The following is a 13,897-nucleotide window of genomic DNA, read 5'->3' on the forward strand; positions in this document are numbered from 1 at the left end:
AGCCCCTAATACTAAGAAATTAACTATTGTATCTTTACTAAAAGCCACAAGTATGTACTCAGGAGGATCTTTGCATCTGGGGGAAGGTGGCCTAATGGTTAAGGTGTTTGCCTTGCAAACACAAGGTGCAGCATTTGAGCTCCACAAGGGATAATTGGTTAGGCTTAAAATAGCTCACAAGGGCAGTTAGCCTAGTATGAACCTATGGTGCCGAACAGCTATATGATTCACAGTATAAATAACAAACAATTATCATAATATGATCTTTTAATGTTAAAGCCATAATTATCTAATACTATTGGCTGCATGCTGGGGCTACAGTGGATGTTTACCTTGCTGTTTTTATTTCATGCAGGCTTCACATCACTACTGAACAAACATGGTTAAGTTATTATTATGTCAGTATAAAAGTAGCATGTTTAATTACTTACTTGTCATTTCCTATTCATTCTGACATAAAAGAAAAGTTAAGCCACCTACAAACTCACTAATTCTGATTCTAATTGGACCATGTGTAGAGCTATGTGAAATAAATGTAAATAAGCCATCTATCATGTACTATCACATAAAAGCACATTTTTTGTATGCCTCAAGTGTTTATTCACAATCCACATAAGGTTTGTAATCGTGGCATATAATTTCTTGGATTCTCATACTCCTGTTCTCCTTTATTTAGGCATCAGTGATAAAAACTGCAAGAATTCACACATTGTATTGCACATTTACAAGTACACCTTTCTGATCTCTGCTTTCTTTCCGCTATGACAGCACCAGTGAGCATTGCTTTCCCTCTTATTTTCTCGAGGGTCCAGCACTGCAGTCCACCTCACATCTATGTGCACACTGCTGAAGTCTGCAAGTTGACTAGCTATATTCTCCGATGCAGATCCATGTGTACTTACAATATGGAAAATGATTTGTTGAAGGTTGTTGGATGGAACTTGAAAGCTGCTTAGAGCAGACTTCTTAACCTGTGACATTTCACTAGTACTGCACCTCCTTACTGGAAACTAGTTAAGTGTTGCTGTGCAGAAAAAAAAGAACTAATTGTTTATATGAAACTTCAAGCTTGTCACAATAGTATCTTTCTTTCTGTCAACTTTCATTTTGTTTTACTTTTTTATTTTATTTTTTTTTTAATTTATAGAATCTCTGTTAACAAGGTAATCCTACAGGGTGCCAAAAGTGACAGTTTTTCATACACATTCTCATAAGTCTTGCATTCAGTAGGATGAGCAGATACAAGTTACAGTTACAGGTACCACAAGTTATCATAACAGAAATAATTACTATATTTATACAGCAGATTACATATAAATAAAGCTGAAAAAATATATGTCCTTCTGCTATGTATTTCCTCCATATCAATTTTCTTCAAGAAAAACAACTTTACATACCATTTTCACTTAACTGAAATGAAACGGAGATGACCATTTTAGAACTCATTCCTCAGCTTCAGAGTCATAGATTATACCCTGACTCCACAATGCCCTCCTTCCATAGCTTCTTGCCCCCCACCATTTTCACCAATCTCACTTCAGTATAGCTCACTCTTAAGTCGTATAAAAAAATGCATCACTGTTATTGTAACATCCTAAGTACTGTCAATTCAAAATTAACCCTAACTGTAGCACAAATGGCACATTTCATACATTTCTCCTACTTTTTAGGAATTAACAAGCACATATGTAACTGGACTCTTGACTTTCTGATTGGTAGGCTCCAATGGACATGCATTGGAAACAACACCTCTCAATGCATAGTACTGAATACTGGTGTTCCCCAAGGTTGTGTGCTCAGCCCCTACTCTTCATGTTCCTCACCCATGACTGTACTGCAAAAAATAACTCAAACCATATTATAAAATTCACTGATGATACCACAGTCGTGAGTCTCATTAGTGGTGGGGATGAATATAACTACAGGGATGAGGTAAATAGTTTGATTATCTAGTGTGAAAGGAACAATCTGGACCTGAATGTTAATAAGACCAAAGAAATGATTGTGGACTTCAGGAAAAAGGCAACAGTTCATCAACCACTCACTACTGAAGGGGAGGTAGTAGAGAAAGTCAAAACAACAAAGTTCCTGGGCCTTCACATCTTAGATGATCTCTCCTGGACTGTTAATACCAACCATATAGTCAAGAAGGTTCAACAGAGGCTTCACTTCCTGAGAAAGCTCAGAAAGGCCAGGCTCCCACTGCCTGCTCTTACCATTTTTACAGGAGAGCTACCGACAGCATCCTCACTAGGAACTTCATAGCATGGTTCAGCAACTGCACAGCTGAGAAGAAGAAATTACAGAGGGTGGTGAGGGTGGCTGATAAAACTTGGGCACAAACTTACCTTCTATTCAGGAGAACATACAAAATACTTGTTGATTTGGCCCATCTGGCCCATGGCTGGTTCTCACAACTTGCATCTGGAAGGAGGTACCACGGTTTCCACTGTAGGACTACCAGATTCAGGAACAGTTTGTATCCTACAGTTGTGAAACTTATTAACTCGGACACCAACCATAATATCTGATACATTGAAGCATCTTTTTTAATTTAATCCCTCTCCTTTCAGCAATTACCACCGCTATTACTATTATGCAATATTATAGCTATACTAAATCATGTCTAAGGTTAACAAGTGCAATACGGTAAATAAACAGCTGCTATTCACTAGTCCCCATTTATTCTCTATCTTAACAGTGAAGGGGTTTGGTGGTGGGTATTTATTTATTATTTATCATTGAATAATGGGCATTGAGTGTGTTTATGTAATGTAAACTACCTCTTACGTGTCATATGTGTTATTTAAGCAATAACCCATGCCTGGGTGTGGGTAATGCTGGATTTACCCACGCTTGGTGTGGTTTGGTCATGAGGATGAAGCCCGAGTGGCCAAACAAAGACAACCATGGGTAAATCCAGCATTACCCACACCCAGAAGTGGGTTATTGCTATTATACAATGACATTATTTAAGAAAAAAATACTTACTTTTCTTAAATAATGGCATTGTATAATGCCTCTGTGCTGCCCTTCCGTAGCTGTCTGGTATTCTATGGCAGTTCTGATGTACTGCGCATGTGTATGCTTACGCAGTACATCAGATCTGTGGGTCGAAGCAATGTAGAAAGCAAGATCTCCGTTGTTTTTTTACAAAGTGTCTCGCTATGTTAAAGGAGTTTAACATAGCGAGACAGCTTTAAAAAAAGCAACAGAGAATCTCCGTTGCTTTTTTAAAGCTGTCTCGCTATGTTAAACCCATTTAACATAGTGAGACAGCTTTAAAAAAAGAAACAGAGAAAGGAAGATCTCCGTTACTTTTTTAGCTGTGTTATACTCCTTTAACATAGCAAGACAGTTTCTAAAAAGCAACGGAGATCTTGTGTTCTCCGTTGCTGTAAAAAAAAAAAAAAAGACTTATACTAATGGAAAAAGTCCGGACGACCAGACCTTTTTCCATTAGTATAAGTCTTTGATTTACAACATGCATGGTGACCAATCAGCGTGCATGTTTTGGAATATTAATGGGGGGGGGTCGTTGTACAATTTCTTTCTTATGTTATTCTCTGATACCACTGTATCTATCTTATTTGCACTGCATTTCTCTCATGAGATGGCACTTGTAATTTAATTTAGGCTGCACTTCTGTGGGCCTAATGACAATAAAGTTTCTTTGAATCTTTGAATCTAATTATTCATAATATGAATACAGTGTCAAGCCTAAGGAGAACACATCACTATAGTCAGCTGCAAACATATGCCATTATTCCTGATTTAGCCTATATGACAGTCCATAAGGGCCCACAGTATATCTGTCCAATGTTGATAAATGCAATTATTCCTACATGAGCTACACAGGTTAGGCACAAGATTGAACATGCATACATGGCTGTTGTGCATGCTACTGAGGCATTTTCACACCAGCCTGAACTGTTGCTATATTTCAGAAATCACTGTAGTTTTTAAATAATCAAAGTCTGCAACAGTGACTGATGATACATAATCCATGTAGGGGTCACTAGGTGAGAATGAAACATGCAGGGATGATCTAAAGTTTCAGAAGTTATCATTACAGTGTGCAGAATTCACCTAACTACATAAATCCTACAGTTATGTCATTTGAAGCAATTTCACCCTTTCAAAATAGATGAGTTTCCATAGAACTTCTTCCAAGTTTCATTACCCAGAACCTAAAGGTGGCATTCCTTAAAAATGGCATCTCCACCAAAAAATCTACATGTCATTAAAAACATAGGAGACTGTTGTACCATCACACCTCATGATGTGTCATTGCAACACAATGTATCACTTGTACTATTGCACTAGACTGCATTTAGGTGCAAATATTTTAAACTGAGCTGTTGTATGGAGCAACAGATAAGTAGTAGGCTATACCACACTATCTGCCATGTGATAAATCTCTGCAAATTTATTTTGTCCTTGGGTCTCATTACATTTCACTTTTATGTGATATATGGGTGTTACTATAGATTTATATAATGTGACATATGGCAAGAAATATTTCTAATCTGGAGAATCTGGTGACCTTGCAATGTTCCAAGGAAGGGAGGGAGGATTTAGAAAGACATTGTAGAGGATTGGGTTGGAATGATAGCGTTGCAAAGTAGACACAGAGAGGTGATACAAGTTAGGTAAATGGATATACACTGTGTAGGCAGAGCATTGTTTTATTTTCGAAGATTGTAAAATGATTATTCTTAAAATGTTTTCTAATAATTTGGACCTTTTCTCCCCAGGCCTCCACTGAAAATGGGCTTCTAGCCAGTTGGACTTTCCCTGTAATCAAATGTCAATAAATAAATAAATAAATAGATGAAACAAGTTAGGTAAATGAAAACACATTGTGTAGGCATAGACAAGACATGTTGTGTACATGGATATTCTGGATATACAGTGAGTAGATGTATATGAATAAGGCGAGTTAGGTTAAGGGATATATACTGTATAAACATAAGTGAAACAAAATACATAAATGGATATACACTGTGTAGGCACAGGCAGGTGAGACAAGGTATGCAAATGGATATGCTGGAAATACAATGTGGAGACACAGAGAGGTGAAGCAAATTAGGTTAATGGATACATACAATATAAGCAGAGGCAGGTGAGACAAGTTATGTAAATGGATATACACTGTGTAGGCACATACACAGCAATTTTTGTACATGGATATGTTGGATATACAGTGTGTAAATATAGATAGGTGAGGCATTTAGGCAAGATGAGTTGAACGGGGTCTATATTACCTTATCGATAAACATAGTCTCACTTACGTCTTCAAATGGCCACTTCAGTGAATTTTTTCCTAGGGGAAAAAATCTCTTGGCCATCATCAGGAATTTCCCTTTTCCCCACTGTAGTGTGATCTCAGAGATGGTATATTTAGTTAGGGGGGTGGGGGGATGAGGCCCCCCACTTTGAAGGGTTTGAAATATTGTCTCGTTTTTGGCTGGCCAAGCAATTTTTTTCCCCTAGGAAAAAATTAGCTGAAGTGGCCATTCAAGACGTGACAGTTCATTGTTTATTGGTCGGTGAACAGACATTCGTTTACTAGGTTTTTCAATAAGGTAATATAGACCAGAGTACACTGTAGACACCGGTGAGGCAAGTTACATAAATGGATATATATATACTGCATAGGCACAGACAGGTGAGACAAGTTTTGCAAATGGATATGCTGAATACACAGTGTGTAGAAGCAGATACATACAATGTACGCATAAGCAGGTGAGACAAGTTACGTAAAGGTAGACATAGGTTAGACAAGTTATGTAAATGGATATACACTATATTGGCAAGTGAGAAAAGTTATATAAATGGAAATGCTGAATATATAGTGTAGGCATAACAAGGTTTAAAAAGTTATGCAAATAGATATATACTTCGTAGGCATAGGCAAGTGTGGAACGTTACATGAATGGATATACACAATTAAGACAAGTATAGATGAGCCAAGGTAGGTAGATGGACACAATCTGTATAGACAGAGAAAGGTGAAACACATTAGGCAAATGGATATATACTGTAGTGACACCAATACTGTCTTGAAAATATTAAAAGCTATTGCTTTGAAAATATCATAAAGATATATTTCTGGAGAATGCACCTTCTCCCTGCTAAGCCTGGTATAGAATAGACTCCCACCTGAATTAAGGGGCCTGGAATCTCTATCTCACTGAGTTCAATAAGGTCTTCTCCAAACACTAACACAAGAAAACTGAGTATAAGTGCATTAGGGACAATGGGTGACCTCACCATTGGCTATGAAGGAGCAGACTACCTCCAGCAAGACAGTCATCTTAAAATGTTGAATTCTAACAGCATGCTATCTTCAGCATGAAGGCCTTTTCACTGTTTGTTATCCTAAATGCTGTACTGCTTGTTTCCTGAAATGCTGAAATTCAAAATGGACGTTATGTAGAAACTGTAAATATTGTAAACAACGTTGGTTTTAAAGGTAAGTCTGCAATGTTTCTCTGTACATAACACTCTGTAGCAAGCATAAGGATGATCTGCAACAAGCACTTTTGTTCCAAGACTCTTTAAAAAGTATTTTATTTTGCATGTACTTTTATGTATTATGTTTTTTTGAATATCCATGTTGTTTGCTTTTGTTTCTTTACTTTCAATTCATGGCAGAAAAGAGTCTTCAGACTAGCCCCCCTAGCCGGCTTTAAACCATCAAATGCAACATAATCGGAAGCCAATGTATCAAAAATAAACATCGAAGGCTTCCAATCCATTGAAAAAAAAAAGTCAGCATTTTTACACAGAGAAACCTGCACCACCACACTTCTTACCTTTAAAGATACTAACTCTGCAACTGCATAACAGTTTAAGTAAGGAAAATGTGATTACCAAGGTTTACTATCATTATATTGAAGTGGACTCACTTGAATGATCGTATCATTGACTCACGTCTGTGAAAAATCCCATTGCTGAATTCTGATATAGCTGAAATACATTATGAATTCAACCTAAGAACAAGCGTTAACATAGGTTGAGAAAGGGGCAACATTTGTACTTCGGACATATCGGAGTTCAATAGTTTTAACGGTTGAGTTTCAGACATTGGGCAAAGTAGATTCGATGGTGTCCACTTCAATAAAATGATAGTAAACTGATTACCAACACAGTTGCTCAAAACTGCAGCCACAGAAACCACTGCTATCCCATTGAAGAACTATCCTCATCTGGACTAATGAGCACCCACACATCCCAAACTACATAAAGCATGAGCATCTGTATCCCACAACAGTGCAGTAGCACTCTGTATCCACAGCTGCAATGTTAGTAGAATTTAGCTAGAACATTACATCATTCAACAAAGGCTAGGATTAGCAAATTGGATCTGACAAAGCAGGGTCTGATTAAAAGGCATTGCCATGAATTGGGAGAATATACTAAAATGATTACATCATGAAAGCTAGGAATTCAAAAAGAGAAAATTACAAATGGTAAAACTAAAATGAGAGAATTACAAAAAATACTAAATGACTCATAAGAGTGAATCACAAAACACTAAATACTTCTTTTCCACGAAAAAAGTCCTACATCAGTGAACCACAGCTACAAAACCAAGATCTAGTTTTGTCTTGGTAGTGATTTTGTGAGGAAAAGGGGTTTTAGTAGTGTAATGTGTAGTGTTATGGTTAGGAGCAGGGGTAGAGTAGAGTTAGGGTTAGTCCACGAGTAAGGTGGTCAGGGGGTGTTTTACACCCCCTAGACCATCTTACTCATATGTGCTAACGGTAGCCATAAACCTAAACCTATCCCTGCCCCTAACCCGAAACTTAACCCTAACCCTGCACATTATATTACTAAAAGCCCTTTCCCTTACAGTACCACTGCACAGGACAAAATAACACTGACTACAGATAACACAAAATATGCACAACACTGACTCTATCCCCTTACCTAACTCTTACTCTAACCCTAACCCATGAACATGTGCATATTCACAACTGCTATAATGCAGCCTTGCACATCTTCACAACCACAACTTTTTCATTCAAACATTCATTTTCCTGCACACTCCTGTTTACCTACACTGTATAAAGTTAAATTCAACCATATGTGATTCAATCAACTGAGCATTCACCCATATGTGCAGTCTCTCCTTTGTTACCCCAGCAAAAATATTTTTACCCTTTTAGGTTACAATTATAAGATGAATAAAATTGTTGTAGAGTTCAAGAATTAAGGAAGATATTTGCATCATCATGGAATCCTAAACTATAACTTCTTTGCAAGATTTTGAGAGATTTACTAAACTTTTTATGAGCAGTAGACTAAATCCTGAATGCTCACAGCAGAAGTATCACATTTAGAAAAAATATTGAGCAGATTAGTATAAACTTCATGATAGAATTCTGGGGATAACTGTTCTTGAATATCCTTAAATGTACAATGTATGATAATATACCCACCCAAAAATGTATCTTTAAAGGTACAGCCTTCAAAATATTTTACTAGATCTTGTAAAATCTTGGCAAAGTAGTACAATTTATGAATATCATACAGGTCCAAAACCTATTCCATATGATAGACCTAGATTTGTACACAGTCTATTTATTTACATCGGCCATTGTACCTGCACTTCTAGTTTTTACTCCTTGTCATAGCCTACAAAAATTTTTTAAATTGCCATTGTCACATAAATTACAAAAAGGAAATAAAAACAAAAAAAAAACAGTAAATGTCACAACTGGAAATTTATAACAGTAATTAGTCAAAGCAGCATTACTGCAGATATCATTAAGATCCAGGAGGCCAAAGATGTTACACTCTAATTTATGAAGTTGCTAACAGCACAAATCCCATGGTTTATTGAGTTCACATAACTGATTTAGTTGAACCTATACAGCTAACTCTTCCTTTGCCATGTTACTTCCCTCTGCTCCAGCCACCTTTGAATGTGTCTGTTAACTGACATTCTAAAATTTTATGTGGGAATACATTCCAGAGTCCTATCATCCGCTTTGTAAAAACTACAGTTGTGCAAGTTGAACTTAACCATAACAATAGATGTTCGAATAATCACTGCTGCAGTAGTCTTAGCTATTGGGATGTATCCTGCCAAGGATATAACAGGCAGACAGCTTCCAAAACTGTAGTTTTTACAAAGCGAATGATAGGACTCTGGAATGTATTCCCACATAAAATTTTAGAATGTCAGTTAACAGACACATTCAAAGGTGGCTGGAGCAGAGGGAAGTAACATGGCAAAAATCATCCACTCCTTGGCATAAAAACACAACAAAAAACAAGGGGGATGGAGCAAGGGAACAGCTACTGCAGCAGTGATCATCCGAACATCTATTGTTATGGTAAGTTCAACTTACACAACTGTAGTATGTTCATCACATTGATCATTGCTATAGTAGCCTTAGCTATATGGGCACATTACCATCATTAACTACATTTGGGAGGTGGAAGGAGGAGAGTCCAGGAACCCCTGTAGAATAGTCCTAACAAAGCTTGATCTGGACCAAGAGAAGGACTCAAGCTTATACTACTTTGTAAAAGTACATACAGAGGACCAAGTAGCAGCTTTTACAATACTTCTAGAATCCAACCCTTTCCAAAAAGCCATAGATGAAGCCAGGGTCCTGGCAGAGTGGGTCTTCACCCTTCCCAGAATAGTTTTGCTATGGTGAGTATAACAAACAGTAATAGTTTTAGACAACCATTGGAAAGAATTTCTTTTGACATAGGTTGTCCCTTCCTCTTACCTTCACAAGAAATGAAAAATTGATCTGAAGATTTAAAAGATTTATTTCTGTCATGATAGTACCTGAGTTGTCTGTGGACATCCAAGGTATACAGTATCCTTTCTCCCTCATTTTTAGGCTCATGAAAGAAAACAGGGAGATGGATAGTTTGGTCTAAAGTAAACTTGGATACCACTTTAGGCATAGAAGAAGGATTAGTTCTCAAAGACAAATTAAACTTTATTGTCGAACAGATCAAAACAGAAAAAGTGCATATCACTGCATGGAATTTCGATACTCGGGGTCATACCATAAGAATGACAGTTTACAGAAGGAAGATAGATTAAATTAATAAAAAAATAGTAAAAATAAAAATCAATATAAGATACTAAATATAAATAAAGTTACAAATTTGAAAACTTTTTTTACAGCAGAAACAAAACAAATACATTAATACCAAGAACAGACTCGGTAGAAATATAAGGATATATAAAAAACAGTACTATAAATAAATAAAAGAGGCACACATGTAAAACTTACCCACCACCAATATATGCCATAAACTTACAGTTTCCAGTTTTCATAGTGCAGATAGAGACGCATAAAGTGAGCTATGCAGAGAGTTATGTAAATATTGATGACATATTGCACATAAACAATGTTTAGGAAACCCAGCCCCTATGGAAAAAGAGATAGGGATGACTCACCATAAGAGCTTGCAACTCAGATATCCTTCTTGCAGATGTCACAGCAATCAGTAAAACTCTTTTCCATGTTAAGAACCTCAAGTCAGCTAGATTAGCTGGTTCAAATGGAGAAAATGTTAACTTGTTTAACACAAAGTTAAGATCCTAAGGAGGGGCTCTAGATTTTTGAAGGCCTTATTGCAAAATATCTTTCAAGAACATTTTGGCATGAGACTCCATTGAAAGAGGAGGATCCCTGGGAAGGCATGCTGAAATGGTTTATAAATGAACCTTGACAAAGGAATAAGAAAGGCCATAGGAGAGTCACTCACATAAATATTGTAAAACCAGAGAACAACTATCCCTGAATGGGTGATGGTTATGTTGTTAGCACAAACCAGAAAACCTTTTCTATTTGCTATATTTGATTTTCTAGTGGTAGGCTTGCTTGCCTCCATGAGCACCTGCTATACATCCTCAGTAAACAGGTGCCTAAAAGGAATTAAGGCCCTGTTATCCAGGCATAGCACCCCTGTATTTGTTGGAAGAGATGCAGTCTGTGAGGAAGCTTGTGATAATTGCCCCTGGCTATTTTCAAAAGAAGGGAGAACCACGGCTACCAGAAGTCACCACAATGATCTTGGGGGATTCCTTCTCAATCTTCGGACGTGCTCTGGGTAATAGTGGCAAGGGTGGAAAAGCGTATAAGAACATTCTTGTCTAAGTAAAAGAAAAGGCATCTGTCTTCCAGGCATTCTTGCATGGAGTTTTGGAACAGAATCTTGATGGTTGATTGTTCAGAGAGGAGGTAAAGACTTCTACTTGAGGAGCTCCCCATAGATGGATCAAATCTTGAAAGATCCCCTGTTCTAATTTCCATTTGTGAGGGTCTTCTCTGGTCCTGCTCACTTTGCCTGCTGCACAATTTTGCTCTAACACAATGTACAATGCCTGTATAGGGAGATTGTGCTGTGAAGCATTCCAAGTTAACACAGACAGTCTGTAAAGGGAGTATGACCTGGTTCCCCCCTTGCTTGTTGATGTACCACATGACTGTACTATTGTCTGTAACCCCTTGAAGAGGTCCTGGGGACCAAAGATGGTTCAGACAGTTGAGTGTCTTGATCAGGTCAGGCATCTTGACACTTATGTGCTTGCATCTGGCCCTCGTGTCTCACACCCCTTGCACTTGTATCCCTCCTGAAGCAAATCCCCAACAAAGTCCAAAGTTTTTGTGGTGACTGACTGCTTTGGAGCAGGGAGGGAGAAGAGGAGACCTACATTTAAGGATATATGTTGTCTCCACCAAAATATTACTCTTCTGACAAACCTCAGCACTGGTATTTGTAAAGGTAAAGGGTGTTAATGCTAGTCCAAACAGATTTCAGATGCCACTATACCCTTCTCATGTGGAGCCTTGCCAGGGGTATCATGAGAATCAGACATGCCATGAGACCCAAAATCATTAGGTTTTCCCTTGCAGTGACTAAAGTTTAAGTGGAAAAATTTAGAAATAGATCTAAATAAAGATCTATTTTTTCCAGTGGGAAAAAAAAGCTCTTTGATCTGAGGCATCTAGCTGACATCCCAGGAATACAATCCTGTGTGAAGGAGTCAGAAAAAGACTATTGATTGTTCACTTGGTATCCCAACTTTTGTAAGAGATCTTTCACCCAATTGAGAAATTCTTGACACTTGAAAAATAAGCAGATCATCTAAATATAGAAAAGTGTGGATATCCTGTAGCCTGCAATGAGCTACAACTGGAACTAGACACTTTGTGAACAATCTTGGCACAGTGGTTAGTACAAAGGGTAAGGCAGAGAACTGATAATGTGATTCACACACACAACACTTTAAGAAATATCTGAATTCTGAATTAATATGAATGTGATAAGCATCTTTAAGTCTAGTGTTACCAGAAAATTTGAAAGAGGAAGAAGAGATAACAGGTTGTTATGTGACATCATTTTGAATTTGTGCACTATCACAAACAGGTTTAGGAAAGAAAGACCCAGAATTGGTCTCCAGCCATTTTCTTTCTTTTAAACTAGGCACATCATTGAATAAAAACTCTTCCCCACTTGAGAAGGAGGAACCGGTTCTATCATTCCTTGGGACAGTACGTGATAAAGAACAGGTGGAAATAAAAGAGTCTAATCAGAATCCATCCACCTAAAACAATCTGTTGTCAAAGAGGAAAATGGGGATTCAGACTTGCTGGAAGTAAAACTGGGCCAGGGTGGGAGAGGATCACAAGTTCGATTGAATAATTATTCAGACTTGTTAGACTGTCCCTGATTTTGGAAGGTTAGAGACTTCTTTTTGAACCCCCTAACCATTTCTTAAACATCTGTTTACTTGAATTTTATTGAAACTGTTAATTCTGTTTTTTTGCCAAAATTGGTTGAGGAGATAAAAATTCCCTTAGACAACTTGGAAAAGGAATACTGAAACATCTTAGAGATTCCATGGATCAGCATGCCCTTTTCATCACACTTTCAATCACCTCTGCAATAGAGGGGTCAAAAATTAAATCTCCATCCAAGGGAGAATTTAAAATCTAATTTCAAATCATCTGAGAGGTTCTGAGAGTGCAGCCATGCAAACCTCCTCAAAACAGCACCAGTGTCCATAGCCCTGGAAGAAGTATCAACTGAGTCATACACACACTGCAAACAATGAGTTCTGTGCAATAGAATAAACTAAGTTATTTAAAGCAGATTTTTCATCACAAGAAGAAACTGCAGATAAAACATTTCTCATACTTTCACAATTTGTCAAGACAATTCAAAATTCTGAAACTCAAAGTTACAGAAGTATACACTTTATCCCCATACTTATCAGTAATATTCCTACCCTTATCAGAAAGAGTATGACTGGAATTAACTAAGTGTTTACCAGCAGTGGGATCAACTAATGCTATAGCTGCTGGGCCAGGTCCGGGAATAGTGGAAGTTTATGGTTTGCTATTAAAATCAAGCTGCTCCAAAGGTCAAGTGTACTTATCACTGTAACCTTTCCTCAAACATCAGCATGCCAAATACCAACATGCACAAACATAACACTGAATGCAAAACTCCCTACCACTCCAGACCCGGGAGCAAGCACTAACATGAGTCTGGAAGGAGGGAAGTTTCTGACAGTCAGTAATGCCGACTGTCAACATGTAGGATTTGCACAGCTGGACTTGACCTTCGCGGCAGAGATTTTTTCATGGTAAACCAAACTTTATACATCTTATCTGCCTTTTTTAGGGGCAGCTGGCTGACTAGCAGGAAAATTGCAGGCAGTAACACACATCCTCTAAAGCAGACAAACAGGAGGAATTGGTGTAGGTTTGGAAAATCCTTCTGCAACAACCCATAGTATTTTCTGAGGGACTGAGAGACATCAGTGTTTTCCCACTGTAAATGCTATCACATTCTAACAATAATCTCAGAGAAAAGATCCCCCCCCCCACAAGGAGAATCAGAA

This window comes from Protopterus annectens, chromosome 10.part0 (assembly GCF_019279795.1).
Source record: "Protopterus annectens isolate FY-2018-M chromosome 10.part0, PAN1.0, whole genome shotgun sequence".
Taxonomy (NCBI): Eukaryota; Metazoa; Chordata; order Ceratodontiformes; family Protopteridae; genus Protopterus; species Protopterus annectens.